This window comes from Nyctereutes procyonoides, unplaced genomic scaffold, assembly GCF_905146905.1.
Source record: "Nyctereutes procyonoides isolate TBG_1078 unplaced genomic scaffold, NYPRO_anot_genome, whole genome shotgun sequence".
NCBI classification, from domain to species: domain Eukaryota; kingdom Metazoa; phylum Chordata; class Mammalia; order Carnivora; family Canidae; genus Nyctereutes; species Nyctereutes procyonoides.
The window spans coordinates 62,656,186-62,677,555 of record NW_026575049.1 but is presented as its reverse complement, the minus strand read 5'-3'; positions in this window follow the sequence as shown (position 1 = coordinate 62,677,555).

The following is a 21,370-nucleotide window of genomic DNA, read 5'->3' as shown; positions in this document are numbered from 1 at the left end:
GATCCCTGGGTCTCGGGATCGAATCCTGCATTGGGTTCCCCGCAGGCAGCCTGCTTCTTCCCCTGCCTATGTTTTAGCCTCTCTATGTCTCTCATGAATAAATAAATAAAATATTTTTTAAAAATTATAGATTTGACTGGAGGATTATTTTAGACACATTTGTGTATAGCATAAATACAAATTAAATGTAAAAAATTTTAATAATGTAAAAGTGAGTCCTAGAAAGACCAGCAGGTGGCATAAATAATTTATTTAATCAAAACTGCCAAGATATATATTGTAATAGGTAGCTTCCCTGACCTTTCCCCCTTAAAAAAAAATCTCATGAATATTTAGACCAAAATTCCCAATTAAAACAGCACTAACAAGATTAACTTAGTTATAAATACGAAAATTAAAATTGCAGGAGAGAGAGAGCTCATAGATATCAACCCAAGGCTAACCTGTAAACTTATGTGCCCAGGCCTATCATTAAACTGAAACACAAAAGACAACGTATAATGAGAGCATCTAACATGGATGCTCCACCCAGCACACCAGCATCTCTGAAGTAGGAAGAGTGTGCTGACATTACAGACTCAAGAAAATATTGTTTTTAAAAACTATGTGGGTGTGTACCTGCCCCAGTTAATTACTCTGTAAGAGCAACATTAAGCCTCTTCTCCTTTCAAATACACCTGGCATGCTGGTTTCAACAGTCAGTCTTTACTGAGTACTAATGAAGCTCCACGATACCAACCTATCAGATGCCTGTCGGCTGCCTTAGATCTGAAATAGGATATTTTCCTATTCCCTAACACCTAATAAATTGGCCAACAAGAAATATGTTTGTCTCTACTTGCTTTTGTACCTGCTCCCCTGAAAATAGTTCCCATTACAAAGACCATGCCAGGGAAATAGCTGACCCTTGTCAAGGGTTGTCCTGCAGGTTCTTGATTCTTAGTAGCATGTAGCACAGAGGCTCAAGTCTGTGCAGCCAGCATGTCATCTAAGACCTCCAGAGCAGTGCTTCCTGACCTGGGACCCTCGGCTGGAAAGCCAGGGACCACAAACTTATGTGTAGGTTAGAACAGACTGCAGCAAACTATTAAAAATGCTTTCTCTGGAAGGTGAGTTTATAGCAGACTGTTTTTTTATGCTCACTGTTCAACTTTTACTGCCTAGAGTATTATACATAGTAGATAATAAATATGTATTGAATGAATGAACACTTTTCTATCATGTCTAAATTTTTTGAATTGAGCATGTTATTTCTGAAATCATAATGAAAATAAAGGTGTTTGTTTTTTGTTTTGTTTTTTTTTTTTTTTGGCACTCTCAAACTCAAAAAGTAAAGAATTTCTCTTCTAGACAATTTTTCCCTAGGTGAAAATCTCATGGTTTTTCTTTCACAGTCTTTATTTGGATGAATTTAATTTTTGAGTGCAAATATCACTCAATATACAAGCTTGACAAAACCCACCCAAAGAGTATCTAAATCAGATAACTCTTCAGTTATGTAAATCACCAATGACTCATTTCAGAGACTTCCCATGTGTCTCCACAACCTGTTTCATGTTCCTTAAACATGTTCCGCTGTTATTGCACTGTTTGCTTTTCTGTGGACACCTTACACATTGCATGCAGCTGCATGCAATGCCTCTCAGGGTCTTGGCCCCTTCCCCACATTAGTGAGGAAGCAATACTGAAAGCCTACAGCTTTTTCTCAAGTGAGGCATTCACTGTGTTGCTCTGTGTTCTTTGAAGCAATCCTCAGTTTTGCATCCAGGTAGGACAAATATTAATTGAAAGGCAATTGGGGTGGAGGGATGTAGAACGAAGTTTTCTTTAAAACTGTGTTATAGGATCACCTGGGTAGCTCAGTGGTTAAGCATCTGCCTTCGGCTTGGGTTGTGATCCCGGGGTCCTGAGATCAAGTCTCACATCAGGCTCCCCGCAGGTGAGCCTCCTTCTCCCTCTGCCTATGTCTCTGCCTCTGTCTCTGTGTCTCTCATGAATAAATAGAATCTTAAAAAACAAAGCAAAGCAAAACGAAACAAAGCTGTGTTTAAAAAAATAATTGGATTCCAAGGCCAACCCACAAAAGTTGGATTCACACATAATAAAGTGGAAACCATTCAAATTCTGGTACATAGATATAGTAGGAACTCAGTATGTATTTGCTGGATAAATGGATATTGATAGTGCTTCTTAGCAGGAGGAATTTATAGACTGAGACTCAGTGTCAGTCTTCCTGCCCAGGGAGGCACCTACTCTGTTCCTAACACCCAGCAGCTGTTGATACCTGCAGGTATCACAGGGTATTACAAGTTGAGTGTTAGTAACTAGGAAGATGCCTGTCTTAGGAAAAGATCTTCTGGTTGAAAGTATCTTGAGGGGACTAACGTTAAGTCCGCCAGGCTGTTGGTGCTCATACCTTCAGTCTGGGCGATTTTCGTCCAAGGATGGTTGTGAGCTGAATGGTGTTTTAGAACTTCACATCACTTTAGTTTAGACTCATTTGGTGTTAAGGAATTGAGATTCACTAACATTAACTAAACTAAAGGGATTTATTGTAAGTAGTGATCATAAGTCATTAATCCAAAAGGAATCATCCCAGGCTTCCTGTGGCTCAGGTAGAGGGTGGTCTGGGCTCAGAGTTGTTCAGAAGCCCTTGGCTGCAGGGCTCTGTGCCTTTCCTGCTGATGCTCCTCCATTATTATCCTGTGAATACACGTCTGCAGTGTTCCACCTGCCTCCCCTCAAACCTAGCTGACAGAACCTGTGGCAGCAGACAACAGAGGGAAAGTCATCAGTTAGTATGATGATTGGCAGCCCTCCCTGATGAATTAGCTGTGGCCCAGAAGGACAGGGTGAAGGGTCATGTGCCTGTGCATGGGGAACAGATCGTAACTGGCTAGCATGGATGACTGCGGGAGCCCTTAATTTAGTATCTCTCTTGTAACCAATAGAATGTGACCAAAGTGACACTGCCTGCCTTCTGGGTCAAAAAAGGCCCTGCAGTTTCCACCTAGTTCTCTTGAAATGCTTGCTCTCGAGATGATCCCTTTTGGAAGGTAGCGGCCACACTATGAGAAGACCAGACCACTTGGAGAGGCCATCGTGGGTGTTCCAGTCAGTAGTCCCAGCTGAGACCAGCCTTTGCATCATACCAGCCAGGCACCAGGTACGAGTGCTAGAACCTTCAAATTATCACAGCTCCCGGCTAGTCACGTCACCCCCAACATTTGAGTTCCCAGCTAAGGGCCCAAGCACCATGGAGCAGAGACAAGACCTCTCCACTGCCCCGGACCCACATTCCTCCCCCGCAGAGTTTGTGAGCATAATGAGATGGTTATGGCTTTATACCACCAAATTTGGGGTGGTTTGATACACAACGATAGAAACCAGAAAACAAAGCATGACACATTCAAAGAACCAAAAGAAGGTAGCATGGCCGACAAACGTGGGCTTTTACTGGATACCTGAAGTAACAACCATCTCTGCTGCTTTCTCCCATCAGGAGTCCAAAATCAGATAAAAGAGAAGCAGGCGTGGTTGGGAAAATTATGGGGATGTGGCTTATGCCTCTGTATAATCCCTAAACCAAGCATAACACCTTGTTCATTTTCAGTCTCACATCTATTGTAGAGATAGATGCAGAGGCGTCTGGTTGCACCCAGGTTTGCTTTCCCTGAGGCTTCCTTATAGCGCAGGGCCCCACAGGGTGGATCTCCCCCCACTCTGAGCAACAACCCAGCAGATGTCTCCGCTGCCCTCCACGTGTCCCTGTTGTGCAACTTGTTAAAGCCAGGCCGCTGCTGCAAACCCTGGCCATGGGGCTGCTCCGTCCCACCTCCAGCAAAGCCATCCCCCTGTTAGTCGCCCTAGTTCCCTGAACACTGGAGATGAAAAGGCAAGAAATGTAGTTTCTTTTGGCCCAGATATGATTCTCCTGTCCCCTGGGCCATTCTACAATGGGCATCATTTTCAAGGACACCCTGCTGTGGCTCACTCTACATTGTATTAATTGTATGGCTTTGCATGAATTGTAAATCCAGAGGCATTAGATCTTTAGGTCATTTGCACATGGTTTTCACTGTGGAATGCACTCAGGGTGCAGAGGGCAAATGCCTGCTGACCCTGCATTTATTTTTTCAGCTGGTGATTGAAGCTCTGGCCCAGTTATAATAGATGGGAATGCCAATGTCTTGTCCATTTTCAACTTTAGTGCAAATCTTACATTGAATAGGGGTCATATTTCTACTCTCAGTGTGTAAAATAAAAGTAATTTTCATGTATGTGTTTCCAAAGTAAATATCACTGTGTTTGCCCTCCCACCTCCACCCCATAGAACTGTTGTTGGGTTTTTTTTTTAAAGACATGAACATGGAAAAATAATATTGCAGGTTTCTGAAGGAATGTTATTAATATCTCCAAGAATGGGGGACACATGATTGGCACTGTCAGTTAAGCAGCTGACTCTTGGTTTCGGCTCAGGTCCTAATCTCAGGGTTGTAAGATTGAGCCCCAAGTGGGACTCTGCACGGAGCAGAGCCTCTCTCTCTCTCTCTCTCTCTCTCCCTCTGCTCCTCCCCCACCTGCCCTCTTTCTCTCTCATTCTCTCTCTCACACTCTCTCTCTCAAATGAATAAATTTAGAAAATACATATCTCCAAAAATGGGCAGACCTGTGAGCATGTACCGCTGGCCTATACACTGGGTGTGAAGCAGCTCATCATGGTAGGCAATAAGATGGACATCAGGGGGCCACCTGACCGTACTGCATGCTTTGAGGAGATCTGGGAGGAGGTGAAGGCCTCAATCAAGATTAGTTACCACTCTAAGGCTGTTGCCTTTGTGCCCACCTCAGGCTGGCATGGGGACAATGTGATAGAACCCAGCACCAAGAGGTCCTGGTTCAGAGGCTGGAAGATCACCAGGAAGAAAGGAGATGTGGTAGCCATGACACTGCTAGAAGCACTGGACTCCATCATGGCCCCACCTTCCCTGTGGACAAGCCCCTGTGGCTGCCTCTGCAGAATGTATACAAGATTGGGGGCATCGGCACCGTGTCCGTGGGCCAGGCAGAAACATGCTTTCTCAAGCCAGGCATGGTGGTGACCTTTGCCTCCAGCAATATCACTATGAAAGTCAAGTCTGGGGACACCTGGGTAGCTCAGCGATTGAGCAGCTGCCTTCGGCTCAGGGCGTGATCCCACGGTCCCGGGATCGAGTCCCACATCAGGCTCCCTGCATGGAGCCTGCTTCTCCTCCCTCTGCCTAGGTCTTTGCCTCTCATGAACAAATAAATAAAATCTTAAAAAAAAAAAGTCCCAAGTCTGTCAAGATGCACCATAAGGCCCTGGCTAAGGCCCTGTCTGGTGACAACGTGGGCTTCAATGTGAAGAATGTGTCAGTGAAGGACATCAGGTGGGGCTGCGTGGCAGGAGACAGCAAGAATGACCTGCCCTCAGAGATGGGGAGCTTTATCTCCCAGGTGATCATTCCCAGCCGCCCCAGTAGCAGCATTGCAGCTGGTCACCAGTTCAGGATGGCCACACAGCCCACATTGCCTGCAAGTTTGCTGACCTCAGGGAGAAGATTGACCGGTGTTGAGGCAAGAAGCTGGAAGACAATCTCAAAGCCCTGAAGTCTGGGGACTCAGCCATTGCTCAGATGATTCCGCAAAAGCTCATGTGTGTGGAAAGCTTCTCAGAGCACCCCTACCTTGGTCGCTTCCCTGTGTGTGACATGAGGCAGACAGTGGCTGTTGGGGTCCTCAAGGCTGTGGAGAAAAAAACAGCGACTGGTGGCAAAGTCACCAAGTCTGCTATGAAAGCGGCCAAGAAGTGAGTGGTGACAGCTACTTCAGGCCTTTCCAGGCCAGGGGCCACCCAGGAGGAACCACAGCTGGAAAAGAACAGCTCAAGGAGAAGCGTTGGACTTACTCTTCCCTTGGCCGAACTATCTTAAACCTGTCCCTGCTAATGCGGTTTTCGTTTTGCTGATGAGTTTGAGGCATGAGAATAAAGTGCAGCAAATCTTTTGGGGGGGGGAAGGGGATGGAAAGTTTTTCTTTTACTTAGAAAGGCTTCCTTAAAATTTATTTACTTATTTATTTTAAGAAATCTCTACACCCAACATAAGGCTCAGACTCACACCCTGAGATCAAGAGTCACATGCTCTTCCAACTGAGCCATCTAGACACTCTATAATTATAAAAATATTCAACTCTATAATTTAGGACCACTCTTCTGCCTGTAGCATCCCACACCTCCTTAACTGAGTAACATACTCCCTTTTCTATGTATTTACTTAATCATTTAACAAATATTGATTGAGTGCCTACTGTGAGCCAGATATTGGGGATTCAAGGGTGATCAAGAAAGACAAAATGAGGGGCAGCCAGGTTGGCTCAGCAGTTTAGCATCCCTTTCAGCCCAGGGCGTGATCCTGGAGACCCGGAATCGAGTCCTGCATTGGGCTCCCTGCATGGGGCCTGCTTCTCCCTCTGCTTCTGTCTCTCTCTCTCTCAATGTGTGTGTGTGTGTGTGTGATTAATAAATAAATAAAATCTTTTAAAAAATGCAAGTTCTAGAATCAATCTGCAATGGAATTCCAATTCCATCACTTGCTAGCTTGTGGGACCTTGGATAAATGTCTTAATTATCTGTATCTCAGTTTCCTCAGGTACAAAATGGGATTGTTGCAAAATTATGGTGGTTATAAGAATTAGATGAGATGTGTGGTGGCTTCAAAATACGTCTGCAAATTCTTCAGCACTCTTCCCTTCAAGATATGGGGCTGAAGTTCTCTTCCCTTGACTGTGAGTGAGCTAAACAACTAACAGAATATGCATAAGGGATGCCTTTGAGATGAGGACATAAAAGGTATTATGCTTTGGGTCACTTGCTCTGGGGAAAGTCAGCTGCCTTCTTGTGAGGACACTCAATCAGCCGATGGGGAGGCCCACGTAGTGAGGAGCTGAGACCTCCTGCCAACAGCCTGTGAGGGCGTCGTCTTGAAAGTGGATCTTCCATTCACCAGCAAGCCTTCAGATGTCTACAGTCCCTGCTGATATCCTGACAGAAACCTCCCAAGAGGTTACCTAAACCAGAACGAAACTGTAAAGCACTCCAGAGTTCCTTACCCTGAGAAAATGTGATAATAAATGTTTGCTGTTTAAACCATTGTGTCTTATGGTGATTTTTTTTTACACAGAATTAGAGAACTAATACAAGATGATAATGATAAATCACTTAAATATATATAGTAACTATTCGGTATATGTTAGTTATTGTCGTTGCTGCTATATTCTCCTTTGTATCCTTTGCACCTGACACCTGACACCCAGTAAGAGCTCAATATACAGCGTATGAGTGGAAGAGTAGATGAATGGACACACAAAGTAAAATGAAGGATTGAGGCAATTATCTAAGGCAGTTGTTTCTGAAGTTATTTGAGAAAGGACATTTAAAAAAATATATTACCCCATATCATCAGTCAGGGTTGAATCAAGAAAACAGAAACGACTTTGGGTATTTCATTTGTTTTAAGTTTTTATTTTAATTCTAATTAGTTAATATACAGTGTAATATTGATATCGGTGTAGAATTTAGTGATTCATCACCAACATATAACACCCAGGGCTCATCACAAGTGCCCTCCTTAATAGCTGTCATCCATTTAGCCTATGCCCCACCAACCTCTCCTTCAGCAATCCTCAGTTTGTTCTCTATAGTTAAGAGTCTTTTATGGTTTGCCTCCCTTCCCTTTTTTTCCCCTCCCTATGTTCATCTGTCTTGTTTCTTAATTCTACATATGAGTGAAATCATATGGTATTTATCTTCCTCTGACTGACTTATTTCATTTAACATAATACATTCTAGCTCCATCCACATCATTGCAAATGGCAAGATTTCATTCTTTTTTGATGGCCAAGCAATATTCCCTTGGGTATATATACCACATCTCCTTTATCCATTCATTAGTTGATGGACATTTGAGCTCTTTCCAAAATTTAGTTATTGTTGATAATGCTAGTACAAACAAACATTCAATGCCCCTAGTAGTGCAATTTCTGGATCATACAGTAGTTTGAGTAAATACCTTTGGGTAAATACCTAGTAGTGCAATTTCTGGATCATACAGTAGTTCTATTTTTAACTTTTTGAGGAACCTCCATATTGTTTTCCAGAGTGGCTGTACCTATTTGCATTCTCACCAGCACTGTAAGAGGGTTTCCCTTTCTCCACATCCTTGCCAACATTAGTTGTTTCCTGTGTTAATTTTAGCCATTCTGACAGGTGTGAGGTGGTATGTCATCATGACTTTTTTAAAAAAGATTTTATTTATTTGATAGAGAAAGAAAGAGCACAAGCAGGGGAAATAGCAGAGGGAGAGGGAGAAGTAGGCTCTCTGCTGAGCAGAGAGTCTAACACAGAGTTCAACCTCAGGACCCTGGGATCATGACCTGAGGTGAAGGCAGACACTCAACCAACTGAGCCACCCAGATGCCCCTCATTGTGGTTTTGATTTATATTTTCTTGATGACGTGTGATGTTGAGCATCTTTTCATGTGTCTGTGGCCTCTGTATGTCTTCTTTGGAAAAATGTCTATTCATGTCTTCTGCCCATTTTTAAACTGGATTATTTGTTTTTTGTTTGTTGAGTTTGATAAGTTTTTTTTTTAACAGATTTTGGATACTAACCCTTTATCAGATATGTCATTTGCAAATATCTTCTCCCATTCCATAGGAAGCCTTTTAGTTTTGTCGTTTCCTTTGGTGTGCAGAAGCTTTTTGTCTTGATAAAGTTCCAACAGTTCATTTTTGCTTTTGTTTCCCTTGCTTGCAGAGACATGTCTTGTAAGAACTTGCTACAGCTGAGGTCAAAGAGGTTGCTGCCTGTGTTCTCTAGTATTTTGATGGTTTCCTGTCTCACATTTATGTCTTTTATCCATTTTGAATTTATTTTTGTGTATGGTGTAAGAAAATGGTCCAGTTTCATTCTTCTGCATGTGACTGTCCAGTTTTCTCAGCACCATTTGTTGAAGAGACTGTCTTTTTTTCCGTTGGATACTCTTTCCTACTTTGTTGATGATTAGTTGACAATATAGTTGTGGGTCCATTTCTAGGTTTTCTATTTTTTAAAAAAGATTCTATTTATTTATTCATGAGAGACACAGAGAGAGAGAGAGAGAGAGGCAGAGACACAGCAAAGGGAGAAGCAGGCTCCATGCAGGGAGCCCGACGTGAGACTCGATTCCAAGTCTCCAGGATCACGCCCTGGGCTGAACGTGGTGCTAAACCGCTGAGCCACCAGGCTGCCCTAGGTTTTCTATTTTGTTCTATTGATCTATAGGTCTGTTTTCGTGCCAGCACCATACTGTCCTGACGACTATGGCTTTGTAATATAGCTTGAAGTCTGAAATTGTGATGCCTCCAAGCTTTTTTTTTTTTTTTTAAGATTTTACTTATTTATTTAAGAGAGAAAGTGAGAGAGGGAGAGAACATGAGCTGGGTGAGGTGCAGAGGGAGAAGCAGACTCTCCACTGAGTAGGGAGTTCAATGTGGGACTCCATCCCAGGACTAAGCCACAGGCAGATGCTTAACCACCTGAGCCACCTAGGTGCCCCAGCTTTGCTTCTCTTTTTCAAGATTGCTTTGGCCATTCAAGGTCTTTTGTGGTTCCATACTTTGGGTAGTTCAGAGGGAATTTAATATTAGGAATTGGTTACATAGGCAATGGAAGAGTTGAGAAGTCAAGCAGGGAGGAATGAGGCAACCTAGAGATTAGCCAGAGCAGGAAGTCTCTGTTATTCTTAGAGTTTAAGGGACAATGAGAGGAGGTGTTATGGCCACAGTCCAGAAGTTGAAGCCATCCATAGTGAAACCCTACAAGGACAGTTGTTGGGCCAGAGCCATGAGAGAGAAGCCACCTGAGTCAGAGATAGAGAGGAAGAAGCACCTTAGTTTCTTCCTTTCTCTTGCCCTCCAGTCTTTCACCAGTGCATCCCATTGGCCAAATCTCTCAGAAAGCCAACTAGCAAAGGAGACTTGGGAAATAAAAGTATTTCCTATGAAACAGATCAGAGCAGAAAAGGGCAAGGAATGGATCTAAGAGCAAAAACTATGTGTACACAGTAATATTTGTAATAATATATGTATACATGTATTTATGTATATATATGTGTGTATAAATATATAGATATATAGACAGATTTGCTATCATTATTACATAGACAGATTTGCTATCATTATAAAGCAAATGTGGGGAAAAAAAATAAAGCAAATGTGGAAGGTGACCAACACACAACAAAAAGGAAAACATATAAAAGCATTACTTTATTTTATAGGTTTAAATGTAAAGTACTTATACTTTTTGTACAATTAACAAAAACACATGTTAATGGGGAGCTCGGTGGCTCAGTTGGTTAAGTGGCTGCCTTCAGCTCAGGTCATGATCTCAGGAGTCCTGGGCTCCACCCCCATATCAGGCTCTCTGCTCTGCTTCTCCCTCTCTGCCTCTCCCCCCCCCCCCCATCGCTCCTTCTCACTCTCTCTCCCTCTCTCTGGAATAAATAAATAAAATATTGAAAAACAAAACAAAACAAAAACCACACATGTTAACATATCGATACTCTCCAGTGTGTTAAAAAAAAAAAAATGGCCAGGGGAGGGGTGCATCTGGGTGGCTTAGTGGTTGAGTGCCTCTGCCTTTGGTTCAGGTCATGATCCCGGGGTCCTGGGATCGAGTTCCACATCAGGCTCCCCAAAGGGAGCCTGCTTCTCCCTCTGCCTATGTCTCTGCCTCTCTTTATCTGTCATGAATAAATAAATACAATCTCTAAAAATATATATATATATTTTTAAAGATTTGTTTATTTGACAGAATGTGCACAAGTAGGGGAAAGGGCAGGAGAGGAAGAGAGAGCATCTCTAGCACACTCCCTACTGAGTGCAGAGCCCACCTCAGGGTTCGAGCCCATGACCCTGAGATCATGACCTGAGCCAAAATCAAGAGTTAGATGCTTAACCCACTGAGCCACTCATGCGCCCCCAGTGTGTTAAAATTTAATATGTTACATATCCGAATGTGTTTATAGTTTTTATTTTTAATTTTTAAAAATATTTTTTATTTTATGTATTTATTTACTTAAAGATTTCATTTGTAAGTAATCTCTATGCCCAATGTAAGGCTAGAACTCATGACCCTGAGATCAAGAGTCACATGTTCTTCCAACTGAGCCAGCCAGGCACCACTTATATTTTTATTTTAAATAAAATCCTAGCTTTGAAAAACCACTCATCTAGATGATCAATCAAAACACTTTTACCCTAGTTTTTTTTTTTTTTTTTTGGTTTGGTGATAAATGACAATATAAAGATACTTGATAAAATTCAAATAGACTCTTGATCAGAATAATAATTATTATTATTAGGATATAATATAACTTTCCTGATTTGTATAATAGCACTATGCTTATGTAAGAGAAGAACCTTGCTTTTTAGGTTGTACACTTATTTAGGAGTAAAGGGACATCATCATATATGTATAGTGTGTCAAACTGTTCAGGAACAAAAAGTATGTAGAAATTAAATATAAAGACATTTTAGTTAAACATTTTATTTAAGTATAACTATATTTTATTTTATAAAACATTTTTTACACTAAAAATATTTAGGTTTGGGGAATCTAGGTAAAGGGAATTCTTTTTTTTTTATTTTTATTTATTTATGATAGTCACACACAGAGAGAGAGAGAGAGAGAGAGAGAGAGAGGCAGAGACACAGGCAGAGGGAGAAGCAGGCTCCATGCACCGGGAGCCCGACGTGGGATTCGATCCGGGGTCTCCAGGATCGCGCCCTGGGCCAAAGGCAGGCGCTAAACCGCTGCGCCACCCAGGGATCCCAGTAAAGGGAATTCTTGTACTATTTTTGCAATGTTTATGTAAATCTGGAATTATTTCAAAATATAAGCTAAAAATAAAGTATTTTCGCTTAACTTACACATGATAGAGTTGGGGGAGGGCTTGGTGGGACTGATTAATAAATCAATTAAGAAAAATAAGAGAAGACAAGCTTTTTTTAAAAAAAGATTTTATTTATTTACTTATTCATTCATTCATTCATTCATTCATTCATGAGAGACGCAGAAAGAGAGAGGCAAGCAGAGACATAGGCAGAGGGAGAAGCAGGCTCCATGCAGGGAGCCCAATGTGGGACTCTATCCTGGGACCGTGGGATCACACATGGAGCCAAAGGCAGATACTCAACCGCTGAGCTACCCAGGCGTCCCAAAAGACAAGCTTTTGGCCAAATCTGAAAGAGGGCCAGCATGGTATCTTTCAGTCTCTGGCAAGCCACATGCATAGTGTCTGTAACTTGCAGCTGATGGCCTGGGACATTCCTGCAGCTACTGACATCTTCAGCTATCCGCCCACAAACCTCTGGAAGGTGAAGATGGAAAGCAACAGGCTGGCAGGATTTACAGAGCATTCCAATATTCTTAGTTCCCTTCCCTAGTGACAAGTCTCAAAATGAAAGACACCAGACCAGGAGAAGAATTTTGAGAAACACAGGACATTTGTAAATGTAAGAAGATGAAGGAAATATGATTCACTTGGCAAGTAGAGGGGAAAAATAAACCTTAAATGATCCAGTAATTGTGTAAAAATGTGGGATGAAGCTTAAAACTCCCAAGAGGCCATCAGCATATTGTAAATTAAATTTCCTGAAAGATCGTCTGGGATTAAACTGGTACCCAGCATATGTGAACTTCATAGAGGGCAAAGAGCTTTGCCTGCTATAGACTGAGAGCATTAATCTAGAAATTTTCCCTAAAATCAAGATACAATATCTGAAAGCAAGACTCAAAATTATATCAGCCACTATTTACCAATCTTTCAGAAAATGATGGGCATTCAAGGAAACATGTATGAAGAAAACAAACAGGCAATTTACTAAGAAGAAAGACAAAATACCAAAAAAGACACTTTTTAAAAAACTGCTTAATGATACGAAGAAATACAAATTTTTGCAATGATGAAATACCATTTTTATTCATCAGATTGGCCAACTGTTTTTTTTCTAAGTAAACTCTATGCGCACATGGGGCTCAAACTCACGACCCCAAGATCAAGAGTCACATCTCTACTGACTGAGTCAGCGAGGCACCCCCTGGCAAATTGCTTTTTAAAAAAATTTTAGGGCAGCCCGGGTGGCTCAGCAGTTTAGTGCCGCCTTCAGCCCAGGGCTTGATCCTGGAGACCCAGAATCGAGTCCCACATCAGGCTCCCTGCATGGAGCCTGTGTCTCTGCCTCTCTCTCGTTCTCGCGCTCTCTTTCTCTCTGTGTCGCTCATGAATAAATAAATAAAATCTAAATAAATAAATAAATAAATTTTAATACCCAGTGTTAGTAAAGGTGAGACAAAGGAATTGACATACTTATTATACATATATATCAAGCAAGCATAAATTGGAGCTTTCTAGAGCGGAATTTCCTCAAATAGTGTTTTTCTCCTTAAATAGGAGCTGGAGATGCTCCTTAGAAAGCACTGGAAGGGCTGCTTGGGCAGCTGAGGACACCAACCAGAAGACCAAGTCAATGAAGAGATATAGAGAATGCAGGGTTTGGACAATCTGGGATATTTTGAGAATTTAGGATTTGGGAGGATCAGGAAATACAGTAAGCATAGGAATCCTAGGGTGCTCCCTGATTTAGGCAAAAGGAAACTCGGGCCTTAACTTTTTAAAATTAATATCAAAAATGAAAGTACTCCTGGTCATTCTTAGTACAAATCCCAAGTTCAATTGGCCAGCTAGATCTTCTCCTCTAAACTATTTTAATTAAATATATTTTTCCAAAATTACATTACTAAAGTCTGAAAAGGAAGTTAAGTGCTCTAAATCTAGGAGACTATTCACATACTTGACCAAGAAATCATCCATAAGAAAAAACTCTGGGCTATTTTTTTTGGGCGGGGGGGGGGGTTCATTTGAACACAATCAGACTTCAAATAGTACCAACTTATGGGGACTTCTACAAGATAGAGAGAAACCACGCAATTCATCTGGGGTCAAAAAACTTCCTTGGACCACTCCTTCCCTACCAGGGCCTCTGAGACACCCCAGCCCCTCAAATTCCAGACCCTGTCCAGAGGTTGTCCTTCTCCTGGGTCCTCAGACATAGGATGCTGAGGGGCAGGGCCTGTGCTCGACATCTTCAGAACTGTAGCTTAGCACAAACCTCTACTCAGAAAGAAAAATTGAATTCCAAGCTTGATAGAGAAAAATCTCCATTCATACTGAACTGTAATCAGAAACCTAAGCCATTTCTACATCTTGGTAGAGATATTCTGGATTTCCCAAAGAAATCCTTGAAAAAAATCAATTCCTCAAAACTGAAATTGTTACCCTCAATCTGGGAAATTTAATTTCATGCTTCCAAATGGATATTATGCTTTGTTTTGCAGGGCACACATAGCTCTAATTATACGGAAACTGTGCGAGAAGGAACCACATGGCAATCATCATGCAATTGGAGAATAATTATCGGTTCCCTTCTGTTGACTAAACCACAGCCACAAATAAAATATTAAAATCGTAAATAATATAGTAATTAATCTGTTAACTCTTTGGGCAGTGCTCTTACCAGGTGTACATGCCTTGGGAGAGGGAAATGTTTAATCATAAAAATTTCAAGCCTCAATTTTCCCAAACAAAAGGACTTCAAAACAGAAGGAAAGAAATCCTAAGAACTGTATAGCATCTAGCTAAAAAAAAAAAAAAAGGCTGAACTGCCTGTTTTTTGCCTTAAGGAATCTATAAAGTGTTAGATACCCAGCTTTGAGGATAATAGAGCCAGAATGTTAGTCAACCCTGTTTAATTTTGCTAATTCATTCAAAATAAAAAGGATCCCAACCTGGAAAATGGGATCAGTCAAAACTGATTTGACAATTGAAGTGATTACTGGGTAAGTCTGCCTCAGGAGCTTTCTCCCTAAACTGCTTTTGCATTTCTCCCAGCTCTCCGGATACTTGCTACTAACAAATATTTGTATTAAGAGCTTACTAAAATGTCAGGTAAGGGGATTCCTAAAGAATTTCTTTGATCTCTCCAATTGCCTGGTGCAGTGCTAAGCACACAGTCGAACAGAGTCCCCAAATGGGTCATGACAGGAAATTGTAAGATCGCTGCCATAAGTTTCGTGCCAGCTGTCTCAGCCACTGATTACATTAAGCCATCAGTTTTCACTCTGGAGTGTCTACCCTGGCCAAGCACATCGACCCAGATCGATTGAACCAATCAAGTTGGCATTAGCCTTTTGGAATGTGAAGCTAGGAGAAGTTAGACTTTTCTGACAAAGTCAGCCCCTGATTTTGTGTCCTCGGCAGGCAGCGTACATTAACCGGGCACCAAACTTGGCAGAGAGACTGGCATCATAGACGTGGATAGGCGTCAAGAGACTGGAAAACACAGTTCCAAGGCTGTAAGAGTTTACAGTCAAGCTAGGGATTAAGAATTTTGGTGCTGCTGTCAATTATATCCCGATAAAAAATTTAAAGAAAGAAGAGTTTTGATGCTGGAAAGGACCCTAGGGATAAAGAGATCAGCGAATAGGATTTTAAAGCCCCACACTCTTGGGGTGGTCAGTCACTACCCATCCCACTTCCCCCCTGCCAGTCACAGAGGGTCTGCTTAGCAAAGGCTACGTGAATGTTTGCTTCCCATTTTACATAAGTTACTCCATGTTATTATATAGGTAAAGCACATATTAATTTCAAAAGGGAGAAAAAAAGTAGGGGAAAATGTCTCCCCACCTCTCCTGGTCCCCAGCCATCCAACTCCCCATCTCAGAAGAAGCCACAATACAACTTTCTTGCATGTAGTTGTAGAGCTAGCTTATGCATCTAAGAGCATGTGTGCATGGAGAAAGATAAGGGTGTAGATATATGCAAAATAGTATATTATGACTACTGTTCTGCTCCTTGATTCTTTCACTTAATTTGGAGATTATGATCTTGGAGATCCCATATCAGAATGTATAGGCCTTCCTTATTTTTAAAATGTAATTTTCTAATAAGAAATTAGTCACATGCTCCAAAATTAATTCAAAAATAAAAGTTTCTCTCTCACCCATTTCTCCAATCACCAAGAACTAACTAAACTTTATTATTTGTTCTTATATGATTTTCTAGAATTTCTTTATGTTGATGCTTACAAGTCAGTGAACTTCTTTTACTTCCCATATTTTTCACAAAAGGCAGAATACAGGACACCTCGGTGGCTCAGCGGTTGAGCATCTGCCTTCAGCCCAGGGCATGATCCTGGTGTCCTGGGATCGAATCCCACGTCGGGCTCCCTACATGGAGCCTGCTTCTCCCTCTGCCTGTGTCTCTGCCTCTCTCTCTCTCTGTGTCTCATAAATAAATAAAAGAATCTTGGAGGGGGGGAGGGAGACAGGATACTATGCATACTCTTCTGCACTTTCCTTTTGTCATTTAACAATATAGCTTTGCAGAACTCTACATTTCAGGTTGTGGATGGCCCCTTCCTTCTTTTGTAACAACCATTCAATAGTATTGTACTGTACATTGTACCATAATTGATTTGCTCTTACAAGTAAAGCTGTCAGTTAAGTGACCTTGTACTTGTGCAATTTCCTATATGTGCTAGTATTTGTAGGTTAAATCCCCAGAAGAGAAGTTGATGGGTCAACAGATATTTGCATTTGTAATTTTGATTGATATTGTCAACTTGCCTTCCAAATGGACTGCACCAATTTAAACTCTTACCAGATGAATAAATGAGACCTTATTTCCCCATACTCTGGCCAACACAGGGTTTTTTTTTTGTTTTGTTTTGTTTATTTTTATTTTTATTTATTTATTTTTAAAGATTTTATTTATTTATTCATGAAAGACAGAGAGAGAGAGAGAGAGAGAGAGGCAGAGACATAGGCAGAGGGAGAAGCAGGCTCCATGAAGGGAGCCTGACATGGGACTTGATTCAGGTCTCCAGGATCATGCCCTGGTCTGAAGGCAGTGCTAAACCGCTGAGCCACCCAACACAGGGTTTTATCAAACTTTTAAAATCCTTATCAATCTTATAAATCAAATATGGTAATTTAAGGTTTAATTTCCATTTGTCTTAAGAATGAGTGCATATTTTCATTTGTGCAAGTATGATTTGTATTGCCTTTTCTGTGAGCTGTTTTTTATATCCTTTGCCCAACACTAGGTCCTTGGTCTTTTGATGATGGATTTGTGTGAGTTTTACATATCAGAGAAATTAGCCTTCATGCAATGCATCGCACACCTTTTTTCCCAGTTTGTTGTTGGTCATTGATTCTGTTTTTTATTTTCTCTCATGCAGCATATTTATTTTTAAGTAGGCTCCACGCCCAACATGGGGCTTGAATTCACCACTCTGAGATCAAGAATCGCATGCTCTACTGACCATGCAGTGAATTTTTATTTTCACATCGTCAATTGTATTAGCTTTTTTAGAGATTCTGGGCTTATGTCTTTATTAGAAAGGCCTTTCCCCGCAGGAGCCTATACCAGAATATCTCATATACTTTGCCCCAGTACTTCCATAGTTTTATTTTTTATATTTAAATATTCAATCCAACTGGAACTTACTCTGACATAAAAAAAGGTAGAGCATATGATTCTTTTTTTTTAAACAATTTTTAAGATTTTATTTATTTATTCATGATAGAGAGAGAGAGAGGCAGAGACACAGGCAGAGGGAGAAGCAGGCTCCATGCAGGGAGCCCGATGCAGGACTCGATGCCAGGAGTCCGGGATCATACCCTGAGCCAAAGGCAGATGCTCAACTGCTGAACCACCCGGGCGTCCCTACTTTACTTCTTTCTAGATAGTTAACCAGTGGTCCTAAAATCATTATTGAACCATATTTTCCCCAATTTATAAATGTTACTTTGTCGTATATTAAATTTCTCTATGTATTTGAGCCTACTCCTCCACTTGCTGTTTTTATCCTTTGATCTATATGTCTGTACAGGCATTAGTGACTAGATTGAGTTATCGAAGCCTAATAATACGGTTTAATATCTGGTAGGACAGTCGTCCCTCAAGGTTCTTCCTGTTCAAGATTTTCCTGGCTATTCTTGCTTGTTTATTTTTCCGCATGAACTTTAGAATCAGCTTACCAAGTTCCCAGAAAAAATAATCTTCTTGGTATTTTTACTGGGATTGTGGTAAATATTTTTAGATTAATTTAGTGAGAACTGATATCTTTATGATGCTGAAACTTCATTCCAAGAACGTGGCAGTCCTTTCTGTAAAGCCTTTTGATTCTCTCAGAAGTGTTTTATTTATTTATATATATATATATTTTTATAATTTTTTATCAGAGTTCAATTTGCCAACATATAGCAAAGTGTTTTAAAGTGTTATTCAAATACATCCTGTACATTTATTTTTTTAAAGACTTTATTTATTAATTTGAGAGAGAGAGATCATGGGGAGGAGAAGGAGAAGGAGGCTCCCTCTGAGCAGGGAGTCAGATGTGGAGCTCCATCCCAGGACTCCAGGATCATAACCTGAGCCGAAGGCAGACACTTAACAGACTGAGACACCCAAGCGCCCTGATCCTGTACATTTCTTGTTCAGTTTATTCCTAGGAATTTTGTCTTTCTTTTTTTCCTTGGTGGAATTATAAAGTAATGTCTTTTCTCCTTAAATATTGAGTATTTAGGGCATCTGTGCATCTGGATCCATATTCTCCAATTTCATATATCATATCTCTGAAGCAAGGTGACATCAATGCCAAAGTACTCCAGGATGTCTCAAATTATAAACTTGCAAAGTAAATGAGTTTTCATTGATTTTAATTTTTTTAAATCCCCACATATTTAGGACCTGGTTTTAAAACTCAAGTTGAACAATGAAAGCTTTTCTAGGTAAAAAAAGAAAATCAATGAAAATTTCCTTTTTAAAAAGTAAGTTTTCACTACCATACCTCCAGGCATCCCTAGGAACAGAGATCTTCAAATGTAAACTGGATAATCTGACTCCCATGCTTAAAATCGTCAGTGGCGTCTCATTGCACTGGGGATAAAATCACTATCTAAGCAGACCTGGAAAACCCCATGAAGATCTGGCCCCTTCCTACCTCCTCTTCAGTCTCATCTACCTTGCTCTTGCCTCAGATTTTTGCACATGCCTTTCCACTACCTGAAACATTCTTCCTTAGACATTCCTTTTCATTCAAGGCTCAGTTTATTTTTTCAAATTAATTTATTTGAGAGAGAGAGAGCAAGCATGAGTCGGGAGGAGCAGAGAGAGAGAGAGAGAGAGAGAATTTCTAAGAGACTCCATGCTGAGTGCAGAGCCTGACTCAGGGCTTGATCCCAGGACCTGGAGATCAAAACCTGTGCTGAAAACCAAGAGTCGGACAATTAACTGACTGTACCTCCCAGGTGCCCCTCATGGCTCAGTTTAAATGTCACTTACTCTGGGGACTTTTTCTGACCACATCTAAGGAGATTATCCTCTCTTATTGCTATATGGCAATCCTTTCTTTCCTTCATCACAAGTATTACAATTCTTAATTACCTTAATTTTACATGTTAAAAAAATTTTTTAAAATTAAAAAAAAATTTACATGTTAGTCTTTCAACTTATTTCTTGTATCTCCCTACACTATGAACCTTGCATGGGCAGGGCCTTTTGGGTCTTGCTCACCACTCTATTCTCAACATTAAACACCTGGCCTCGAGAACAAAATAGGGGTTCAATAAATAATTGTTAGAAGAGCAAATCCATAAATTCTCAAACAGATCATCCATTTCCATTCATCTTTATTTTTACTCAAACTCTTCTTCCTCCACTTTTCCTTTGCTGCCAAAATCCTACTCATCCTCCAAGGTCCAGCTCAAAGGCCAGCTTCTCCAGGACCCTTCTCCTAATGACTTGTGTACTATACATTCCTGTCCCCCACCTTCATGCCAGCTGAAAAACTTTCCACACACTTTCTTTCCACCCAACTTCTTCTAGTCCCTATGACGACTATTTTAACCTTTCAGTATTGGTACAAATTCCAACCTTAGCACTCCATGGGAAGGACCTTCCCACCCACTTAGAAAACAGAGGCCTTAGGGCGAGTTCCTCCGAGTGTGGTGGTTTCTTTCTATGTAATCATTTTCATCTCTTCCACCATAAAGACAAGGAAGCAAATATATAAGCAAATCTCTCCTTCAATCCATTTCACCCTTGGGTGAGTTATTTACTGCTGTGTAATAAACTACTCCAAAATTCCCTGACTTAACAACAATAATTTGTGCACAACGCTACAATTTGGACAGAAATCATCAGGGTGGGGTCATCTCTGCTCCATGTGGCATCAGGCTGGCTCAACTGGGGGACTGGAGGGTCCGCTTCAAGTTGGCATGTTAATGCTAGCTGTCAGCTGGGGCTATGAATGGCACCCTGGTTCTTCTCCACATAGACCTCTGCTCAGACTGCTTATGTTTCTGACAAACATTGGGGCTTCATTCAAGAGTGAATGTGTGAGAGATACCTGGATGGCTCAGTCAGTTGAGTGCCCAGCTCTTGGTTTCAGCCCAGGTCATGATCTCATGGGGTGGTGGGATCAAGCCCCACATTGGGCTCCATGGTCAGTGGGGAGTCTGCTTCAGGATTCTCTCCCTCTGCCCCACCCCCCATTTTCTTTCTCTTATAAATAAATATTTTATTTATTTATATTTTTATTATTTTTAAATTTTTTAATTTATTTATTCATGAGAGACACACACAGAGAGAGAGAGAGAGAGAGAGAGGCAGAGGGAGAAGCAGGCCCCATGCAGGGAGCTTGATGTGGGACTCTATCCCGGAATTCTGGGATCAGGCCCTGGGCCAAAGGCAGATGCTCAACCACTGAGCCACCCAGGCATCCCATAAATAAATAAATTAAAAAAAAAAAAGAATGAGTATGCAAGACAGGAGGTAGAAGGTACTAGTTTATTGAGGTCTGAGTCCACATTACTTCCACCTTATTCTAATAGTTATGATTCAGGGAATGGGGATCTACCTTATGATGAGAGACCTATAAAAAAATCTAGTTCATGTTTTAAAACCATAAAGCAGGTTCTCTCCCCATCCCTTTTGCAGCCATTCTGAGGTGGAGCACTTATGAATGGTATTAGTCTTCATATAAGAAGAGGCCAGAGAGCTAGCTAGATCTCATTCCACCAAGTGAGGCTACCACAAGGAGTAGGCAGTCTACAACCTGGTGGAGGACTTTCACCAGAATCTGACTGTGCTGGTACCCTGATCTTGGAAGCCTCCAGAACTGTGAGAAATAAATTTCTGTTGTTCATAGGCCACCCGGTCCATAGTACTTTGTTATAGCAGC